The sequence below is a fragment of the Triturus cristatus genome, chromosome 2_1 (assembly GCF_964204655.1).
Source record: "Triturus cristatus chromosome 2_1, aTriCri1.1, whole genome shotgun sequence".
Classification (NCBI taxonomy): Eukaryota; Metazoa; Chordata; class Amphibia; order Caudata; family Salamandridae; genus Triturus; species Triturus cristatus.
This window is the reverse complement of record NC_140581.1, coordinates 593,054,026-593,076,805: the sequence shown is the minus strand read 5'-3', so window position 1 is coordinate 593,076,805 and position 22,780 is coordinate 593,054,026. Positions and strand designations below refer to the sequence as shown.

At 54.7% G+C, this 22,780-nt stretch overlaps 1 protein-coding gene across 1 annotated transcript in view; it reads left to right on the top strand.

Annotated features, from left to right (window-relative positions):
• LOC146865664 (myosin-6) overlaps positions 1 to 22,780 on the top strand; it is a 353,172-nt gene that overhangs the window by 3,759 nt on the left and 326,633 nt on the right. Inside the window, exon 2 of the mRNA XM_085632498.1 lies at positions 9,870 to 9,918. The gene's annotated coding sequence lies outside the window, so the exon portion shown is untranslated. The remainder of the gene's footprint in view (positions 1 to 9,869; positions 9,919 to 22,780) is intronic.

Genomic DNA, 22,780 nt, shown 5'->3' with positions numbered 1-22,780 from the left:
GCCTCCCAGCAGTTTGTGTGGAAGGGCCGTGAATACTCTGATGTTCTTCGAGAGGGTCTACGTGAAGCTAGTGTCACAATCCTGGATCTAAGTCAGGCACTGGCCAGTTACTCCCACTTCCTGTGAACATGGGGTGGTGTTCAATGGATCCTTGGTGGTACCCCCAGATCTCTCTGCATGGTGTCATCAGTCCTGGTCCAGTACCTGCACTGGCCCAGAACCTTCCCTGGTGGAGCAGCCTTCCATGCGGAAGAGGGTACTTGCTCTCTGGATCATGGCAGCAGTTGTACCATGTGATTGGCTTTCCCCTTTACAAACATATAGAAAGGGCAGTGAAGTACACAACATCACATGTATCACTCACAGCCCAGCGTCAGGCAGGCAGCCATAAGGGATCTCTCCACTTTATCACCTGACATTACTATAAAATACAGTGCGAGGTCATAGGCGGCGTGTTGGCCGTGGCCAGCTCGGAGGTCTGATTCATCCATGAGCCAGCCGTCCAGCAGAGCTACAGCGATCCCTGGTATCCAGGAAAGTAGCCTCTTTCCTGTGGCTCTCCTGAAAGCATTTAAAGTTGCCATTTCATGGTTTTCTGGGTGAAGGACGCTTGCTCTACTGGTGCCTGAACTATGCCAGGTTTGTGTGTGAGGGAAGCTTGCATTGCTTCTGCCTGGCCATACCTCTTCTCTGTCTGTGAGAAACATAAACTACTTGTGTGGAACTATACGGTTTCTGTGTGAAGGAAGGTGACACTACTGCTGCCTGGCTGTATGTGTCCTCTGTCTTGGCGATACGTGCACTGCTGGTTGAAGTATGGAAGCTTGCACTGCGCCTGCATGTACTAAAATTATACCAGAAGCGTGCATAGCGGTACTATTCCTGTTCTGTTGTGAGTGGGAAGCTTGCACTGCTGCTGCATGTGCTGTACCCAAGTTGCCTGTAACTGAAGTGTACATAGCGTCTGCCTGCCCTATACCAGTTCTGTTGTGTGTGGGAAGCTTGCACTGCTGCTGCATGTGCTGTACCTGGGTTGTTTGTAACTGAAGTATACATAGCGGCTGCCTGCCCTATATCAGTTCTGTTGTGTGCGGGAAGCTTGCACTGCTGCAGCTTGGACACACACACCTTTTCTTTCTGAGAGAAGCATGCCCTGCTGGCGCCTCTATTATACATTTACTGTTGTGTGTGGGAAGCTTGTATTGCTGCTGCTTGGACACACACACACCTGTTATTTCTGAAATAGGTATGCCCTGCTGATGCCTCTATTATAGCTAAAAGGTGTGTGAGGGAAGCTTGCACTGCTGCTGCGTGTGCTGTTAATGGTTTGTGTGTATGGGAAGTGTACAGATCTACTGCTGACACTATACCTGTTCTGTGTGTGAAGGGCGAGTACACTGCTAGTGTCTGGCCATATCGGCTCTGTAGTGTAACAGATGGGTGTATAAGGGGTACATGCACTGCTGCTCCATATGCAATGGCATGTAAGGGAAGCTTGTGTGTAAATGAAGCTTTTACTGCTGATGCATGTGGCTGACGTGTATAGTATCGTCATTGGCATCCTTTTCCACCCCTCCAACTTAATATACATCTCCCATGAATAAACACACATCACACATTTTTTGTTTGGGTAAAATTGCTGCAGGTTTATTACATACACCGTTATGTAATAGGTGGGTTAACTTACGGGCGATCCAAGGGCAGGCAACCAACTAGGCTGCCTGCTCGCCTGAGGAGCCAGGCAGCACTGGGGCTAACCCCGCCTGTGCTGCCCTTACTAGTGATCCTCTTCCCGGATCACGTGACCGTTGGTACCTTCTTACTCACGCCCCTTTCAGGACGGAGCGTCACATAGCAAACCCCCCGGTTGTTCAGGCCCACAACCGCCCAAAGGACTAGCGGGCACCGACACGGTTTCAAGGACCCTCCCATGAGGCTCCTCGGATTTGGCTCTGGCACCCCCTATGGTGCCGCGCAGAGGTACCCTTGGTACCGGCCTGCTTCCAGATCGCCCTGTAACTCCACCACAGCTCTGGAGGTGGCCACTGTCGCCGCCAGAACCCCCCACCAAAACAGCTATAGTCTTACCCGCAAACTCTCCTGTCTAGAGCCTCCTGCAAATCTAGATGCAAGAGAACCATCCCTACTGGTTATAGATGACCCCATCTATATCCCAGTAGCCCTTGGTGTTAGCCTGGATCAGCTAGTGTCTGATGAAACAAAAAGGCCCTTTTGGCATGTGAATTTGTGCCAAGAACTATTCACTCTCATGCGGGAAAGTTCCACTGCATCACATGCCTCAGCCACGTGCCAACTCTGGGCAGGACAAATGCAAACACCACGGCTCACATTGCCCCATCTATTTGCTGATCTCACCTAGCTGCTGTCCTTCTAGCACTGTGTGTGCCTGAACACCTGCGTGTCCCATCTATGCTAAGCTATTTGGGCGAGAAGGATTACCCTTAACATTTGAACAGTCCCTTTGCTTGCTAAATCATGACGCACCGGAGTGTTCATAACTAGAAGTGTGTGACAATGGTCAAGGGGACCTCCTTCCCTGCCATGTATCCCTTATTCTTTATGGGAATTTTGCCCGTTCATTTCCCAATGTGGTGGAAACCCCCTAGGCATACCAGCTTAGAGAATCTGTCTGATTTAAGCAGAGCACACTGTCTGCAATGTGGTGCCTAACATTAAGGATTGACTAAGTCCTACTTTGTCCCATCCTAGAATACTCCCAAATAGGGGGTGGCGGGGGGGATACCCACTGCCAACCCAGAGCATCCCCAGCGGTGACAAATTACCTGCCCCGTTAAAGTTTAGTTTTTGTTGCACAGTGGACGTGCCAAATGTTCTATTGGCATAGTAGCCCATTGTGCTTGACACCTTGTTACCCCATTTATTGGGACGGCTGCACACTATGTTGGCTGACTGCATCCCCACCAAGCGTGGTAAAAGTGTCGGAATCCCAGGTTCCCAGTTTCATGCTAGCTGCAGTACACTTCCAGTGGACCCGCTGGGAGATACCACAAACCGCATTGGTCATGAGGAGCTTAAGAAGCACCCAATTCTCACCTGGGCATACCACTAAATGATAGTGGCTTCACACAGCTGTAAGGCCAGAGACACACCTCAAACCTATTTACTGGTTTTTGGTACTTGGCACCCTTGTGGTTGCAGCTCTGTGTTTGTGCAGCACGCGTGCCCCGGGGCACGATGTTGCTGAAGAGCCGGTGTCTGTTACCCACTCGCTGATACTTATCTATCACTAACTGCCCTTACTTGTATTGAAGGAATACTGGCTGCTTCCTAAGGACTGTATACTTAATGCTTCCACCTAGTTTGACCCCCAAACTTAGGGAAAAATCAGGTAGTAATCAGGCCCTTCATGGTACATCTACCCCAGCGTAGACTATCAACGTATTTGGGACACCGGAGCAGAAGATGCCCCTTCAAGTCTCAGGTTCTAACCCCAAGAAGGATAACCCAGAGGGCAGACAAGTCTGTGGGAACCAGACGGGAACATTCCGTGCAAATACCTGCCCTTTCCTGAATATTGAGAATGCCGAATGGTCCATAATACCGTCGCCATATGGCTCTAACCTAGTGTTTACCAAACTTTCTTGCACCGCCGCACACTTGTTAGATGACAACTACACCACCCGCCTGCTGCCCTGGCTAAAGCGCGGGTGAATATGTCTTAACTGAAGCGACCTGAAACCTGCCCTTGGTTGCAGAGGAATGTTCCCCAGTGTATCTCTGGACCTGTTTCTATATGGTGCCAGCAGATGTTCCTCATAAAGGCCTAAGCTTTGGTATGGTGCTAAGCTTAGTGTGCTGCCGGCTGGTATTTTGTGGCTTCTGACATTGCCTCCAGATATATAATACAAGACCACACTACACCTACAACACGCCAGTACCAATGGCTTAACAATGCTGTTAGTTGTATAAGATAACTGAAGCCACAATTCTGGTTTCGCTGCGTAGCATATTGAAAATGCTTCCATTCTGAAATGGTGGGACTGTCACCTTTCTGTGTTGATCAATGCATTAAATGTCTCCCTTCAATGAATAGCAAGCTCACCCATGGCTTGTGCAGCAGGCACTGCGTCGCAATGCAACCGATGTTATACTGAATAGTGTGGCAAGTAGGTAGTGCCATGTTAATGTTCCCTGCCTGACACCCCGCAGAGCGCTTTGAGAACAGCCTACACCATGTAAAGTTGTGCCTTCTAAAATTCGAAGCCGCACCCTAGACCGAGGTCAATCTCGCGTCTGGTCAATTCCGCTTTACACTAACAAAGTGTGGGAATGAGGGCCCTCCTATGATGACGAGGCTGTCGGCAAATCTGCCCTCACAAGAGCCGTCTGCAGGGAAACATATTCCCCAGTGATGGAGCGTTGCCGAGTAATCGTAAGACCCCTCGGGACAGCAAAGCACGGGAAGTGTAGTGCCTCCTGCCCCATCGACGATGCCAACTCCACAGAAAAGATTGTGGTGGGAGAGGGGGGGTGCGGCGTGGCCCTCCCCGTCCCGCAACATCAGGCCTGCGCGGGCCCGAGCACAGGCCCTGCCCTGCTCATCGCAGCGTTGCTTGAAACAAACCCCAACGCCAAATACATTTCGTGGGTTTCCACCAAGCCATGGTTGGTTCCCCCCACACGCACATAACGTGTGCGACGGCCGCCATTACTGCGAGCAAGCACATTACGTTTAATTGCACGCATCGATATAATGCAAACAAGCGGACAGCCGGACACAGCCGTGCCACATCCAAGAAGAACCCGCTGTGGTTTAAAGCTCCCTGAGGGGAGAAGTGCAGTTCCTGCCTACTTCGAAACCAACACAACTAAAGAGAAGGTGGACCTCTCTGGAGCGCCCCACCTTGTCCCCACTGACCTGCACGAGTGCTAGTGGGGTGGGGGGGAGGGAGACAATGACCAACTGAGTGGTCATTCGCGTCACCGATTGGGTCGATTGTCCAGACAGAACTGATATTGAAACAACTGAAACCTACATGGTCCACGATCAAACTCGGGCGCCATGAGACGGTCTTGAACAAGGACCGGTGGACAGCGAGTCACCAGATTGTCAATGGAATATTGATGGATTTGAGACAAAGGCACCATCCAAACTACAGAAAAAAATTGATGAGAATAGTTTATACTGTTTTGCCCCACCCAGGGCACCCTGTCCGGTTACCACCAAGGCAGACGTACCACAATGCCAACTGAAGGCAGAGTAAAACACAATTTTTGACCTAGAGCTATTCATGGCGACACATACCTAGAGACGCCCAGTAATGCGCACAACTAGAATCAGCATACGCCCGCGCTACATACAGCAAGGCAGTTCTACGGAACACCTGACAATTGTGTGATTATATGCCAAGACTCATGACAGGTGGCCACTTCCTTTTGCACCACACCTTGCTCCTGCCGTGCTGCCAATCATAGTAACACCACAACTAACCTTAACACTCGTGCAAGCGTGATAATTCCACCTATTCCAAGTACTATTTGCTTTGTCAATGCTTGTTAATTGCATAAGATACGTAATCGCGTTTATGTTTTAAACATTGAATTAAATGACTCCATTCAAATGAAAAGCAAGTTCTACAGCAAATGAGGTAATTACCTCTAAACCGCACCACCAATAAACTCACATCAACGGCACCCCCTGCAAAGCAGACAAGTGTATGTGAAAACCCTGCTGTACCAGCTGAAACCAACAGAGGCGGATTAAAACAGGGAAACTGCAGTGACCACCCAGTGTCCTGCCTAGCCCTCGGTACTACCGTAACAGCCAAACCGGTCACATGCGCACCTGCCGTGGGCCCAAACTGGAACCACCGGAGTCCCCCTGCACCCTCCGTACTTCCACAACAGCCCGACAGGTCACCTGTGTGCATGCCAGGTGCCGAAACCAGAAAGCGGCGACCCATTTGAAACTGAATGGCGGCGCATAATCCCCGCGTTGGAGATAAAATGGACTTGTGTTGTCATCCGCCCCACACTGGGCTTAGTCTGCACTGCGCCTAACCTATCCGCATTAACATTTACCAGAAAACCTGCAGGATTTATGCTTAAGTGACTGTCCCCCAGTATGGTACGTCCAAACCAAGGCTGAAGTAATAGGAACATGAGGCCTCAAGCAATGGGTGTCCTTGTGTACTGGAAACATTAATTGGCCACGCCAACAACCATGGACATACCCTTAAACTGCGAGTCACCAGATCGTCAATGAAATAGTGATGGATTTGAGACAAAAGCACCACCCAAAACTACTGAATTAACATTGGTGAAAATAGTTCTTTGAAAGAAAAGCATTGACGATCCCAACTCACTTGCCGGGAATACAGAAACTTGTCCAGCCTGACTGCAACAAGCTGAGCATGACTGAGTATAAAACTCAAAGTGTACTATGAGGGGCTTTTCAGATATTAGGCAACTCATCCCTTCCATCTGAAAGATGAGTCATTAACCAACACTAAGCCAAGAGACTCGCGCAAAGTGTCTCAACTATTAGCCATCGTCCCTTCTTCACTGAGACAGCATAGACAAAAAATGGTTAACACGCACCATTCCCATGTTCCTCCTGCTAGTACACAGTAACGTCTGGATGCAGTGCAACCCGGAAGCCAAGTAGCTACTTCTCAATCCTCCTGTCCACTGCTTTGTTTAGTACGGAGGTGTCTAGATATGCCTGTGCAGCAGGGCAAAATTATCAAAAATTCATTATGAATGCGGTACCTCCGTAAGGGTCATGAATGAGAGTCGTGAATGAACCCATCAAAGATTTCCCCAGGTATCTACGTTCCACAAAAGCACCACTCAGACGCAAACTGAAGCCTCCCAGGTCCATGGGCATCACTGATGAAAGGTGAGAGTTGGGGACAAACCTGCTCCATGCCATATGCCGTTCCCCCTACTCAAGTCCTGTGCTCCCATGGTGGCCAGGCCATACAGGTCACTGCCCATGTTTGCGCATTGATCTCCAACAACTACCCCGCAACCAGTGTAATAGTTATGTGGCAGAAACACCCATAATTTGCTCCACAAATCCACAGACTAGTCATCCACAGCAACCTACTCGATCGATAAAGTGAACAAAACAGCCCCAATCACTGTTCAGTCACGTAACAACATAAGCGGCGGAATAGAAACGTCTACCGGAAGTAGATTGCCCATCTCCGACAACAACCTCGGCACGGGCTGCCTTAGTCTATCACGATGAAACACAACACCGTAATCAAACACTCAACACTGTAATCTTATCCCATTTCAGTAAATGAAAAGGCTGTATATAGGCGGTGCGCCATGTGCAAACATGAAAAACTGACGCTGCCTGCACCAGTCACCAAGCGGTGCCGTGAGGGCAGCATGTCCACAAAGTAATGTGGACCACCAATACCATCCATCCTCCCATCTGCCACAACGCCACTGCCCTCCCCTTTCAAATTATGCCAACCATGCTGGCGGTACCTACAACACCAGTTGACCCTCGGCAGGCCGCCCAGGCGTAAAACAAACACGTCGGGCCCTGGTCTGACCAGGCCGCGGGCCCCCAACATGCAGCTCTCTTACCCCCTCGCAAGCCGGAAAACCTACCTTACTCAGGAGGCCGCCCGCCCGGCCGACCCCAACTCCAGCACATAATGTACCAGGGAAACCTGGACACCCTCTGCCCCCAGTCCTCCAACTACAAGGAGGCTTGACAGTTTGCCCGGACAAAGGCCCATCCATGCCCGCTAATTGCCGACTGATCTATGGAGCACTCAGACACCGCCCAAACTCTCGCTCCGAGACTGCCCCTTACTACCCGAGCCACACCAGAAGGCCGTGCCCGACCAGGCCACGAGGAGAGACAGAGCCCCGCTACTGAGAAAATGTAACCACCTGAATGACTCCGTTCAGTAACCACTATACCTCAAACTCGTCCATAGCATAAAAGGGCACATTATTAGGACTGGTTTGTAGTTCGGTACATACATTAAAATACAAATACATAATAATATCAACCTCGTTAAATTCCTGAAAACAAAAGCACTACCAGCACGACCAGGCTCCCACACGCGGGCGGAGCAACAGACAGACGTTGAAAGACCTGGAAAGTAGGGAGGCGGTGACAATGCCCACACACTCACCAACAAAAACCTATGCCCCAGCATAAGATGGCAGGACTAACCAAACCGCATGCCAGTCACAAGCCAGGTGCACAGCACCGGCCCCCTAGCAATCACCGAAGCAGTCCCAAGGCACACGCCGCTACACCACTGCGTGCCAAGCTGCGCAGCTGGAAATTGATTGTTATAACAGTGCGTCCTCTGTGATCAGGGGGGGGGGGGCGGCAGACACCCCGATCGGTACCTGGCTCACCCACCCCCCAGTTGGCAACTCAAGCCGCACTTTAGCATGGGGCCGCGAGCCACCCGCAAAATTGCCCCCTTCCCCCTCCTGAAGCCGCACTGTCCCCTAGCCAACCGAAAGTAGGCCGGAGATCTAAACCGAAGGGAACAAACACTAACCCCCACCATCAGGAACTCAGCGGGCAGACATGAGAGTTGTATATGGGTGAACTGCGGCCTCCCAGACTCTAAACTGTGCCCCATAGCACCGGGTCAGTTCAGTCTCCCTGCCCATGCAGCCAAAATCTCAGTTGCCACTACTAACTCTGCCGCTGACCGCGGCCCCCGCAGGGGGCCACTCGGCGGTCGGCGCCTTAGTGGCCCCGGGGCCCCGGTCACCCCTCCCCATTCCATACTTCGGGGGGGGCGGGGAAGGGTCCCTGATCGTGCCCCCCTCCGTGTCGGGGGCCGGAAGTGACGCGAAAGGCGCGTCACTTCCGGGCCCCGACACGGAGGGGGGCACGATCAGGGACCCTTCCCCGCCCCCCCCCGAAGTATGGAATGGGGAGGGGTGACCGGGGCCCCGGGGCCACTAAGGCGCCGACCGCCGAGTGGCCCCCTGCGGGGGCCGCGGTCAGCGGCAGAGTTCCCCAAAATGGTGGGGGAGGGAGGAAGTGACGCCCCTTGTGCGCCACAACCAGGCAGGGGGGGGGGGGGGGACTCAAACCAGAGTCCCTGCCCCCAAAGGGGACGGGGGTGGGGTGTCCATGCCACACTAGAGTGCTGACCTCTCTAGTGGCCCCCTGTGGTTGTCTCGGTCAGCAGCAGAGTGAGTGTAAGAGAAACTTATAGTCATGATGTATGTGTTGTACGTGGTTTGTGTGTAAGTGATACTTTGTGCTGCTGCATCTCTATACTTGGTTTGGGCAGAAGGGGTTCGTGCACTGCTATAAGTTGTTGTATATAAGAGAAGCTTGCAGGACCGCTGCCCGTCCTTTATCTGACTGAGGTGCGTGCAAGAAGCTTAGCTTGTTGCTACAAGAATGGACTGCACTCACTGATGTGTCACTCTGTGCATGGATAGGGTGGTAGTACTAATGGTGGTCGTTGAGTTGGGTTTACTGAGGGGTGCTGAGTTTACTTGAGATTTTTAGGGGAGATGAATGGTTTGCTATATAATGACGCCACAGCGCAAGGACGTACGTATGCCAACTTGGTCACGAGCCCGCAGGCATAAGGCCAATGATGCCCAGGGCCAACTGCCCCTCTCGCCCCCTCCACACACAGACTTGGACTTTTGGGGCTCCTGGGAGAGAATAGTTGGTGTCAGAGGGCGGGGTGTCTTACAGTGTGAACTATCGCAATATTGAGGGTGCTCGCTGCTTCCTGAGGCCACAGTGTGTAGGGACGCCCCCAGAAGCTGTAGTGGCACTGTGTCCAGCAATGGCGGTTCAGCCCAGCTCGCACTTTATGTAATACCACCCCTCTCTCACACCCTCCCTGTCTCTGTTTCCGTTCTAGAGCTGCAGGCCTGGAGCGATCTGATCCTTTGAGGCGAAATAAAAGTCCGGTAAGAGCAAAACGTGTAATTAGGAGAATGTGTTAAGGCAATCGAATTATTGTAAGGGGGTTCCAAGAAAACAGCCTGGAAACATTCCAGGCTCCGACCGAGAGGTGGAAACTGATGCCAGCAGGGGGTGCTGTGACTACAGCGTGAACACTGTCAGCAGGGTACTTTCAACAGGGTGGGAACACTGACTGGAGGTGGTGCTGTCACTAGAGTATGAACACTGTCAGCAGGGGTGCTTCCGCTGGAGTGTGAACCCTGTCAGCTGGGGTGCTCTTGTTAGGGTGTTGGCACTGGCAGCAGGGGGTGCTGTCACTAGAGTATGAACACTGGCAGAAGGGGTGCTCTCACTGGAGTGTGAACACTGACAACACGGGGTGCTGTCACCAGAGTGTGAACACTGGCAGCAGGGGGCGCTGTCACTGGAGTGTGAACACTGGCAACAGGGGGCGCTGTCACTGGAGTGTGAACACTGGCGGAAGGGGTGCTCTCAGTAGGGTGTGGACACTGACAGCAGGGGGTGCTGTCACCAGAGTGTGAACACTGGCAGCAGGGGTGCTCTTGGTAGGGTGTGGACACTGACAGCAGGGGGTGCTGTCACTAGAGTATGAACACTGGCAGAAGGGGGTGATGTCACTGGAGTGTGAACACTGGCAGTAGGGGTGCTCTCAGTAGGGTGTGGACACTGACAGCAGGGGGTGCTGTCACCAGAGTGTGAACACTGGCAGCAGGGGTGCTCTTGGAAGGGTGTGGATACTGACAGCAGGGGGTGCTGTCACTAGAGTGTGAACACTGGCAGCAGGGTGCTCTGTCACCTGAGTGTGAACACAGCCAGCAGGGGTGCTCTCGGTAGGGAGTGGACACTGGCAGCAGGGGGTGCTGTCACTAGAGTATGAACACTGGCAGAAGGGGTGCTCTCACTGGAGTGTGAACACTGACAACACAGGGTGCTGTCACCAGAGTGTGAACACTGGCAGAAGGGGGTGCTGTCACTAGAGTATGAACACTGGCAACAGGGGGCGCTGTCACTGGAGTGTGAACACTGGCGGAAGGGGTGCTCTCAGTAGGGTGTGGACACTGGCAGCAGGGGGTGCTGTCACCAGAGTGTGAACACTGGCAGCAGGGGTGCTCTTGGTAGGGTGTGGACACTGACAGCAGGGGGTGCTGTCACTAGAGTATGAACACTGGCAGAAGGGGGCGATGTCACTGGAGTGTGAACACTGGCAGTAGGGGTGCTCTCAGTAGGGTGTGGACACTGACAGCAGGGGATGCTGTCACCAGAGTGTGAACACTGGCAGCAGGGGTGCTCTTGGAAGGGTGTGGACACTGACAGCAGGGGGTGCTGTCACTAGAGTGTGAACACTGTCAGCAGGGGGCGCTGTCACTGGAGTGTGAACACTGTCAGCTGGGGTGCTCTCGGTAGGGTGTGGACACTGACAGCAGGGGGTGCTGTCACTAGAGCGTCAACACTGTCAGTGGGGGCGCTGTCACTAGAGTATGAACACTGGCAGAAGGGGGCGATGTCACTGGAGTGTGAACACTGGCAGTAGGGGTGCTCTCAGTAGGGTGTGGACACTGACAGCAGGGGGTGCTGTCACTAGAGTGTGAACACTGTCAGCAGGGGGCGCTGTCACTGGAGTGTGAACACTGTCAGCTGGGGTGCTCTCGGTAGGGTGTGGACACTGACAGCAGGGGGTGCTGTCACTAGAGCATCAACACTGTCAGTGGGGGCGCTGTCACTGGAGTGTGAACACTGGCAGAAGGGGGCGATGTCACTGGAGTGTGAACACTGGCAGTAGGGGTGCTCTCAGTAGGGTGTGGACACTGACAGCAGGGGGTGCTGTCACTAGAGTGTGAACACTGTCAGCAGGGGGCGCTGTCACTGGAGTGTGAACACTGTCAGCTGGGGTGCTCTCGGTAGGGTGTGGACACTGACAGCAGGGGGTGCTGTCACTAGAGCGTCAACACTGTCAGTGGGGGCGCTGTCACTGGAGTGTGAACACTGGCAGAAGGGGTGCTCTCAGTAGGGTGTGAACACTGACAGCAGTGGGTGATGTCACTAGAGTGTGAACACCGGCCGTAGGGGTGCTCTCGGTAGAGTGTGGACACTGACAGCAGGTGATGCTGTCACTAGAGCGTCAACACAGTCAGCAGGGGTTACTGTCTCTGGACTGTGAACACTGGCAGAGGGGTGCTCTCAGTAGGGTTTGAAAATTGACAGCAGGGGGTGCTGTCACTAGAGTGTGAACACTGGCAGAAAGGGTGCTCTCAGTAGGGTGTGGACACTGACAGCAGGGGGTACTGTCACTAGAGTATGAACTCTGGCGCAGTGGGTGATGTCACTAGAGTGTGAACACTGGCAGTAGGGGTGATCTCGGGGGGGGTGGACACTGAAAGCAGGGGGTGCTGTCACTAGAGCGTGAACACTGGCAGCAGGGGTGTAGGAGAGTAGGGTCTGCTATCCTATGGTCACCCCAAATTTTTGCTTTTTGCTTCACTGGTTTTTGACATATTGAGGCTGTGGGCCTGCCAATCAGACCCCCAGCCTGCTGTTCTCTCTACTAAATTAAAACTATGCACCCTAGGTGCATAACCAATTGGAAGTGGATCACCCTGTCAGCCCCTGTACCAGTGTACACTAGGTACCCAGGGCATTGGTGTACCCAAGGCCTGCCAGGGGCTGAAGCATGTATTATGCCACCCCAGGCTTGGCCTAACAATTTGACACAACTGGCTGATCACTCAGCTGGGGTAAGTTGGTGTAATCACCTCTTACTTAGGTGTAGTATACCTATACCTAACCTTAAATGGGACACCTGGTAACCTATAAGTCACTCCTATGGCAGGCCTTAACAATCCTGAAGGCAGAGTGCTTGGTTCCATGTGAGATGGTGCTCTGGCATGAGCTGAGCCTGTCTGCAGTGGTCGGAACAACTTCCTTCTACTGTTTCCAGATATCGTCATACCATATACTCTTAAGTGCATTATGAACCTCGCGGTTAAATGCTATCTTTGGTTTGGCTTTATCAAAACATGTCGAGTAAGGTGTCATACGAATTGGAATACTAACCCCTCGCCAATTCTGGCGACGGGGTTAGCATTCCACCCTTCTAGAGGGACACGACATGTACAGTACCTGAAACCCGGGTAAAATCAGACATAGCCTCAGCTCCACAAAATGGATGCTGCCACCACAGACACAAGTCTGCCCTCCTGCTGCTGGGAGTCCTTCCAGCTTGGGAGGTGTGGACAAAGGGTTTCCTGCCAGGGGAGGTGCATGCACCACCCCAGACAGGATTTTGTGTATTGGTCAGGTAGGGCTTGAAAGAAACCAGACATGCCTGTGGCTCACAAGGAGCCTCGGTGCATATGCCAGTTCAAACCGGTCCTGGGGCACACCAGTCCCGGGCCTGGGGCGAGCTGGACAAAGGATTGGGGGTGTAACCACCCCCCTTCCTGGTCCCACCCATAGGGAGGGACCTAGCAGGTAGTCCGGCCCCTAGAATCCGCTTAAAGGTAGGAGCTGTGTCCTAAGACTTCAGACATCCTGGAATCAACTTGAAACTAAGAAGAAGACGGGAACTTCGACATTCTGCTGCACAGAAGACTGAAGGAAATCTCCCCTGTGGTCAGGGAGTGACCACCTTGCTAACGCAAGCACCATCCAGCGAATCAACGTCTGCTTTGCCGCCGCCTCCCGCCGGAGCCCGAGCCCAGAGACTGACGAGACCTGAACCTCCAGACCTCTCACCGCCCGATCCACAGTCCCTGAAAAGAGGAGACCCGTGGAGGCACCGAGACACGTGGAGCCAGCCATCTTGAAACGACCACGACAAGCTGACAAGTGCAACAACCGAGGCTCCCTCCAAGTTGTGCTTTGGGATCTGAGAAGCCCAACCCTCGAGCAGCATCTGCACCAAAGGTGAGCCCTCCAGCATCTCCACGATCTGCGTGGGGCCCTTCTGCATTTTGCCACTCGACGCGCCTAACCGGTTGCTGGCCCGCTGGCTAGTAGCCATCTTGGCAACGAACTTCACGAAATACACCGCTGGTCTGGTTGCTCCAGACTGGCCCTTGCTCCCCTCCAAAGGAGCAGTCCTTCTGACCTTGCTGGTCAGAACCATCAGCTTATTTCATCTCCTACAACAATTGCTTTTGCCAAGGCTTGTTTGCTTCGATCAAGTCGCCGACACCGCCGACAGCGAGAGCCTGCGTGGGACAGCTCGTGAACCGACTCCTGGACGTCGTCGACCTCCAGGGACCACGTGGCTGCAGAGACAAGCTACACCTTTCTTCCTGTTTGCACCCGACATTGCCTGGTACCCACCTGGTGCCACGCTGGTCACTGGCTAGTGACTGTGAACACTGTCCCCTCTGCTTACAGGTCTTCAACATCTCCGATCCACTCTTGGATCCACTGTATCTCTCCCGGACCGACCGCCTGCAGCACCTTTGTCTTCAAGCTCCACGGAACAGATAGAAGAAACCCGACGCACTTCGAGGCCTATGCACCCGCTTCCTGTGGGTGAGGTAAAGCTGGCACACCTGTGCCCAAGTGTAGTATTACATCTCTAGTGCCTGTGTTCCAAATCTTGAGTTCCTAGTCCATCCGGAAGATCCTCTTTGCAGTAACTTTGTACTTTTTACGCACCCATTGAAACCTATGGGAGCACGCGTGTGACTATTTGCTCTGCACACGCCACCCGTGGACCTCCTGGTCACTAACTGAAGTTAGCTCCTTGTAGGCCCAGCGATTATAGAGGCCCTAGGCCTTTTCCCTTTTCTGTTCGTGGTACTTATACCACTATTTTAGTATATGGTTTGAGCGGCCACCAGGGCCTATCCATATAAAGTGCAACTTCTGTGTATTCTACTGTAATCTTGTTTGACGATTTGTGCTCCTGTGCTCATAAAGAGACTAGGGGTTACTTTGAGAAATAAATACATATATATTTTGAATATATATCTGTGTGGTGTCCTTTCATTGGTATAAAAGGGGGTTGCATTTGGTAAAACAGCTGGCTTAACACGCTTCACGAGTTTAGCCTCAAAGACTGCTTAGCCTACGCTACCACTAGGGCAGCTAGTCCGAAAAGGTTGACTTACAACCACACCATAAGGGTTGCTTGGCATGGTACAAGGTGATCACTTTAACTAGTGAGCATCATATACCAGGCCAACTTCTCACAAGGGGGCGCCGTCACTGGAGTGTGAACACTGGCAGAAGGGGTGCTCTCAGTAGGGTGTGAACACTGACAGCAGGTGGTGCTGTCACTAGAGCGTCAACACTGTTAGCAGGGGGCGCTGTCACTGGAGTGTGAACACTGTCAGCGCTGGTGCTCTCAACAGAGTGTGAACACTGTCAGCAGGGGGTGCTGTCACTGGAGTGTGAACACTGGCAGAAGGGGTGCTCTCAGTAGGGTGTGAACACTGACTGCAAGGGGTGCTGTCACTAGAGTGTGAACACTGGCAGCAGGGTGCTCTGTCACTGGAGTGTGAACATTGGCAGAAGGGGAGCTCTCCGTAGGGTGTGGACACTGACAGCAGGGGGTGCTGTCACTAGAGCGTGAACATTGGCAGTAGAGGTGCTCTCGGTAGGGTGTGGACACTGACAGCAGGGGGTGCTGTCACTAGAGTATGAACAATGGCAGCAGGGGTGCTCTTGTTAGGGTGTGGACAATGGCAGCAGGGGGCGCTCTCACTGGAGGGTGAACACTGGCAGAAGGGGTGCTCTCAGTAGGGTTTGAACACTGACAGCAGGGTATGCTGTCACTAGAGTGTGAACACTGGCAGCAGGGGTGCTCTTGGTAGGGTGTGGACACTGACAGCAGGGGGTGCTGTCACAAGAGCATGAACACTGGCAGTAGGGGTGCTCTCGGTAGGGTGTGGACACTGACAGCAGGGGGTGCTGTCACTAGAGTATGAACACTGGCAGCAAGGGGCGCTGTCACTGGAGTGTGAACACTGGCAGTAGGGGTGCTCTTGGTAGGTTGTGGACACTGACAGCAGGGGGTGCCGTCACTATAGTGTGAACATTGGCAGCAGGGGTGCTCTCGGTAGGGTGTGGACACTGACAGAGGGGAAGCTGTCACCAGAGCGTTAACACTGGCAGTAGGGGTGCTCTCGGGAGGGTGTGGACACTGGCAGCAGGGGGTGCTGTCACTGGAGTGTGAACACTCAGCGCTGGTGGTCTCAACACAGTGTGAACACTGTGAGCAGGGGGTGCTGTCACTAGAGAGTGAACACTGGTAGAAGGGGTGCTTTCAAGAGGGTAGAAACACTGACTGCAGGGGGTGCTGTCACTAGAGCGTGAACACTGGCAGTAGGGGTGCTCTCAGTAGGGTGTGGACACTGACAGCAGGGGGTGCTGTCACTAGAACGTGAACACTGACAGTAGGGGGCGCTGTCACTGGAGTGTGAACACTGGTAGAAGGGGTGCTATCAGTAGGGTGTGGACACTGACAGCAGTGGGTGATGTCACTAGAGCGTCAACACTGTCAGTGGGGGCGCTGTCACTGGAGTGTGAACACTGGCAGAAGGGGTGCTCTCAGTAGGGTGTGAACACTGACAGCAGTGGGTGATGTCACTAGAGTGTGAACACCGGCCGTAGGGGTGCTCTCGGTAGAGTGTGGACACTGACAGCAGGTGATACTGTCACTAGAGCGTCAACACTGTCAGCAGGGGTTACTGTCTCTGGACTGTGAACACTGGCAGAAGGGGTGCTCTCAGTAGGGTTTAAACATTGACAGCAGGGGGTGCTGTCACTAGAGTGTGAACACTGGCAGAAAGGGTGCTCTCAGAAGGGTGTGGACACTGACAGCAGGGGGGACTGTCACTAGAGTATGAACTCTGGCGCAGTGGGTGATGTCACTAGACCGTGAACACTGGCAGTAGGGGTGATCTCGGGGGGGGTGTGGACACTGAAAGCAGGGGGTGCTGTCACTAGAGCGTGAACACTGGCAGCAGGGGGCGCTGTCACTGGAGTGTGAACACTGGCAGAAGGGGTGCTCTCAGTACGGTGTGAACACTGACAGCAGGAGGTGCTGTCACTAGAGCATCAACACTGTCAGCAGGGGGTACTGTCTCTGGAGTGTGAACACTGTCAGCTGGGGTGCTCTACTTAGGGTGTAGACACTGACAGCAGGGGTGCTGTTTACTGTAATATGAACACTCAGCCGGGGTGCTCTAGTTAGGGTGTGGACACTGACAGCAGGGGGTGCTGTCACTAGAGTATGAACACTGGCAGCAGGGGGCGCTGTCACTACGGTATGAACACTGGCTGTAGGGGTGCTCTCGGTAGGCTGTGGACACTGACAGCAGGGGGTGCTGTCACTAGAGTATGAACACTGGCAGCAGGGGGCGCTGTCACTAGGGTATGAACACTGGCAGAAGGGGTGCTTCCACTGGAGCGTGAACATTGGCAGTAGGGGTGCTCTTGTTAGGGTGTTGGCACTGACAGCACTGGGTGCTGTTTACTATAGTACGAACAATGTCAGCTGGGGTGCTCTCGTTAGAGTGTGGACACTGACAGCAGGGGGTGCTGTCACTAGAGTATGAACACTGCCAGCAGGGGTGCTCTCGGTAGGGTGTGGACACTGACAGCAGGGGGTACTGTCACTAGAGCGTGAACATTGGCAGTAGGGGTGCTCTCGGTAGGGTGTGGACACTGGCAGCTGGGGGTGCTGTCACTACAGTATGAACACTGGCAGCAGGGGGCGCTGTCACTGGAGTTTGAACACTGGCTGAAGGGGTGCTCTCAGTAGGGTGAGGACGCTGACAGCAGGGGGTGCTGTCACTAGAGCCTGAACACTGTCAGCAGGGGGCGCTGTCACTGGAGTGTGAACACTGGCAGAAGGGGTGCTCTCAGTAGGGTGTGGAAGCTGACAGCAGGGGGTGCTGTCACTAGAGCCTGAACACTGTCAGCAGGGGGCGCTGTCACTTGAGTGTGAACACTGGCAGAAGGGGTGCTCTCGGTAGGGTGTGGACCCTGACAGCAGGGGGTGCTGTCACTAGAGCGTGAACACTGGCAGTAGGGGTGCTCTCGGTAGGGTGTGGACACTGACAGCAGGGGGTGCTGTCACTAGAGCCTGAACACTGTCAGTGGGGCGCTGTCACTGGAGTGGGAACACTGGCAGAAGGGGTGCTCTCAGTAGGGTGTGAACACTGACATCAGTGGGTGATATCAGTAGAGTGTGAACAACGGCCGTAGGGGTGCTCTCGGTAGGGTGTGGACACGGACAGCAGGTGATGCTGTCACTAGAGCCTCAATACTGTCAGCAGGGGGTGCTGTCACTGGAGTGTGAACACTGGCAGAAGGGGGTGCTGTCACTAGAGTATGAACACTGCCAGCAGGGGTGCTCTCGGTAGGGTGTGGACACTGACAGCAGGGGGTGCTGTCACTAGAGCGTGAACATTGGCACTAGGGGTGCTCTCGGTAGGGTTTGAACACTGACAGCAGGGGGTGCTGTCACTAGAGTGTGAACACTGGCAGAAAGGGTGCTGTTTGTAGCGTGTGAACACTGGCAGCAGGGGGTGCTCTCGTTAGGGTGTGGACACTGACAGCAGGGGGCGCTGTCACTAGAGTGTGAACACTGGCAGCAGGGGGCGCTGTCCCTGGAGTATGCGCTGTCACTAGAGTGTGAACACTGGCAGCAGGGGGCGCTGTCCCTGGAGTGTGAACACTGACAGCAGGGGGTGCTGTCACTAGAGCGTGAACACTGGCAGTAGGGGTGCTTTTGGGAGGGTATGGACACTGACAGCAGGGGGTGCTGTCACTAGAGCGTGAACATTGGCAGTAGGGGTGCTCTCACTGGAGTGTGAACACTGGCAGAAGGGGTGCTCTCTGTAGGGTGTGGACACTGGCAGCAGGGGGTGCTGTCACTAGAGCGTCAATACTGTCAGCAGGGGTACTGTCTCTGGTGTGTGAGCACTGGCAGAAGGGGTGCTCTCAGTAGGATTTGAACACTGACAGCAGGGGGTGCTGTCACTAGAGTGTGAACACTGGCAGAAAGGGTGCTCTTTGTAGGGTGTGAACACTAGCAGCAGGGGGTGCTCTCGTTAGGGTGTGGACACTGACAGCAGGGGGCGCTGTCACTAGAGTGTGAACACTGGCAGCAGGGGCGCTGTCACTGGAGTGTGAACACTGACAGCAGGCGGTGCTGTCACTAGAGCGTGAACACTGACAGTAGGGGTGCTTTTGGGAGGGTGTGGACACTGACAGCAGGGGGTGCTGTCACTACAGTATGAACACTGGCAGCAGGGTGCTCTGTCACTGGAGTGTGAACATTGGCAGAAGGGGAGCTCTCCGTAGGGTGTGGACACTGACAGCAGGGGGTGCTGTCACTAGAGTATGAACAATGGCAGCAGGGGTGCTCTTGTTAGGGTGTGGACACTGGCAGCAGGGGGCGCTCTCACTGGAGTGTGAACACTGGCAGAAGGGGTGCTCTCAGTAGGGTTTGAACACTAACAGCAGGGGGTGCTGTCACAAGAGCATGAACACTGGCAGTAGGGGTGCTCTCAGTAGGGTGTGGACACTGACAGCAGGGGGTGCTGTCACTAGAGTATGAACACTGGCAGCAGGGGGCGCTGTCACTGGAGTGTGAACACTGGCAGTAGGGGTGCTCTTGGTAGGTTGTGGACACTGACAGCAGGGGGTGCCGTCACTATAGTGTAAACACTGGCAGCAGGGGTGCTCTCGGTAGGGTGTGGACACTGACAGTAGGGGGAGCTCTCACCAGAGTGTTGACACTGGCAGAAAAGGTGCTCTCACTAGTGTGAGGACACTGACAGCAAGGGGTGCTGTCACTAGAGCGTTAACACTGGCAGTAGGGGTGTGTTGGACAGGCCACACGAAGGGCTTGCTCCCTCCCCGCACGACAGGGCCCGAGCTCCGGCCCACCAGGCATAACCCACGAAAAGCACCTGTACCCCGTCTCCCGACGGATCTTCGGCCCTCGGACCTCTACTCATCACGGGGCCCAGCCCCACCGGCTCCCCCGGCCGGTTCAAGCCGCCATCTTGGGCCCTGCACCCCGAGGCCGCGTGGCCTCAGCCCGACCCTAACCCCGGGCCTGGCCGGCCCCGACATCCCGGCACCACCCTCTACCCAGGAGGTGAGCGGACCACTTGGCAGGTCAATGGGAGAACGAAGTGTCAAGAGCTCTTCCCCCCGCCAGGTGCCGATCGCCTCCAGCTCCCCCCAGGCGCTGGCTCCACCCCCTGCTGGGTGTCTGGACACCTTCATCCCGGGCCCTCCGACCTCCAAGTGCGAGGGTCCGGACATCAAAGGGCGCCTGCCCTATAACTGGGGCAACTCCGGAGCAGGAAGGCAGTTGTATCCTGGAGTCGAGAGACACCGAGAGAACTCAGCCTTGACGGACTACTGGCGCTGCCGTAGCCCGCTCTTGTGAACCATCGTCCTGCCTGCTGGCGCTGCCGCGGCCTTCTGCAACATCCATCCTCGTCGGGACCTGCTGGCGCTGCCGCGGCCCGTTGTAACGACCATCCTCGTTGGGACCTGCTGGCGCTGCCGCGGCCCGTTGTAACGACCATCCTCACCGGGACCTGCTGGCGCTGCCGCGGACCGTATATCGACCATCTTTCCGGGACCTGCTGGCGCTGCCGCGGACCGTGTACCGACCATCTCAACCGGGACCTGCTGGCGCTGCCGCGGCCCGTACCAACTAAGCCACCAAGCTCGAGGATTGTGAGCTAGTCATCATCTCATCCGAACTACCTGACTGGTAGACAGACTGTCCCGCTACCCCTTACCCTGCTTTGAGAGACTTGAATCGAGGGGACCCCTGAGTCCAGACCTCCTTGTACCATTCAACCGTACCTTAAGAAGTGCTTATAAAGAACACTGAACCTTATCTGTGTGTGGTATCTGTCTGTGAGGGGGAAGTTACTTGTCTGTACGATCGCTGGAGACGGCTCTCCCCGGAGACCTCTCCTCCTGACCCCGGCCGACCCTCCCAGTCCATCTACCCTTTCTAACATTGGTGGCCAGCGGCACGATCCGAATCAACGCGTAATCGTACAGAGAGTAGCTCACCCCACGACAAAAACACGATGTCAGCCAAAGATAGCAGCTCCACCGAGAATTTCCAAATGGATAAATTAGAAGAATACAACCACCGCGAACTGAGACAATTCTGCATAGAACTTGGCATTGCTACCACCGGCCTGAGTACCAAAGATGATCTAAAGCACGCCCTAGAGTCGTGGACAGAAACTGGGGTCGCCGGACCCTCCGACCAAAGCAGCATCACACCAGAGGGGAACGCCACGGCTCCCGAGGAGCGGGGAACGGGCCTCTCGCAGGAGGAGATCCGAGAAAGAGAAAGAACCAGATTGCACGAGTTGGAAATGGCACGACTCAAGATGGATGGGGAACTCAAGTTAGCTGAACAGAAACTCAACCTCGAGCATATGCGGCTCCGAGACGAACGAGAAGAGAAGCAGAGACAGAGAGAGCTGGAGGAGAAAAAAATAACGCTCGAGCACGAGCGCCAACTAGCGGAGATAGAACTTCGGAAACAAAATAAAGAACTGGGGGTGCCTGAGCGACCACACACCCCGGGGCCAATCGAGAAAAAAGTCCACATCCCCAAGGATGTTGTCCGCGAGTATGTCCGAGAAGACGACATACAACAGTGGTTTAAAGCCTACGAGATCGCCATGACCTCCCACCGGATCGACCGGAGTGATTGGGGAGCCGGACTTTGGTGGAGGTTTATCAACGAGGGTCGCGATGCCCTACTGCAGCTCCCAGATCACCAAATGTCGTCCTACGACCACATGAAGGCTGCCCTCCTCACCCGCTACGGCCTCACACCCGAGATGTACCGCCAGAGGTTCTGAGATTGCACCCGGATCCCAGGTACAACTTGGGTAGAATACGTGAACTATTTCAGCCGTGCCTTCGAGGGTTGGATAAAGGGGAGCCATGTCACCACTTACGAACAACTCTTTAACCTTATGGTATGGGAGCACCTGTCGAACAACTGTTTCGTCGAGCTCAGGCAGCACCTCCTCGACAGTAAGCTGACTGACCCCCGGCAGCTCGCCGCCGAAGCTGACCGATGGGAAAGCACCCGAGTGGGCCGGAGGGGGCCACACGAACAGAACAGAAGCAACCCAGGCCAGCACCGTCCTCGGGGAGGAGGAGGGGGCCAGGGGCGAGGGAGAGACGCCTTGCCAACAACACCTGTGGCCAGCACCCCGCCTCCGGCCGGCCGGGGCAACCCCCCGTGGCGTCCTGGGGCCCGAGCCAACGTCACGTGCCACCGATGCCAGCGAGTCGGCCACTACGCCAATGACCCGAGCTGCCCGCAGAACCAAGCACCCAAGCCCCGCCAGGTAGCTGCCGCCGCCCTGGGGGAAGAGCGATCATCGGAGGAACCAGAAGAGTATGAGCCGGCCCAGCAAGAGTGGGAGCCGGCCGCCATGGTCCTGGCGTGCTTAGGGGGAAGAGACATGGTCCCGCGGGCTCCCCTACCCGCTAACACCAGGAAATACGGTCAGTGGGTGACCATTAATGGACAGCGAGCCGAGGCCTTGCGTGACACAGGCGCCAGTGTGACGGCCGTCCGCTGTCCCCTGGTGAAGCCCGAGCAGATCCTGCCGAACATTCTCTGCCCCGTCCGCTCGGCAGACAACTCTGAAAGTATGTGTCAAATGGCCTGCGTCCCATTCGAATGGGGAGGGGTCTCCGGCCTGTTGAAGGTGACGGTCCGGGACGATGCCCCCGTGGACTGCCTCCTGGGGAATGACCTCGAGAGTTCCCCGTGGGCCACCGTTGAGAGAAGGGAGCACCTGGGGATGCTGGGCCTCCCGGACTGGGCCTGCATAACCACCCGGTCCA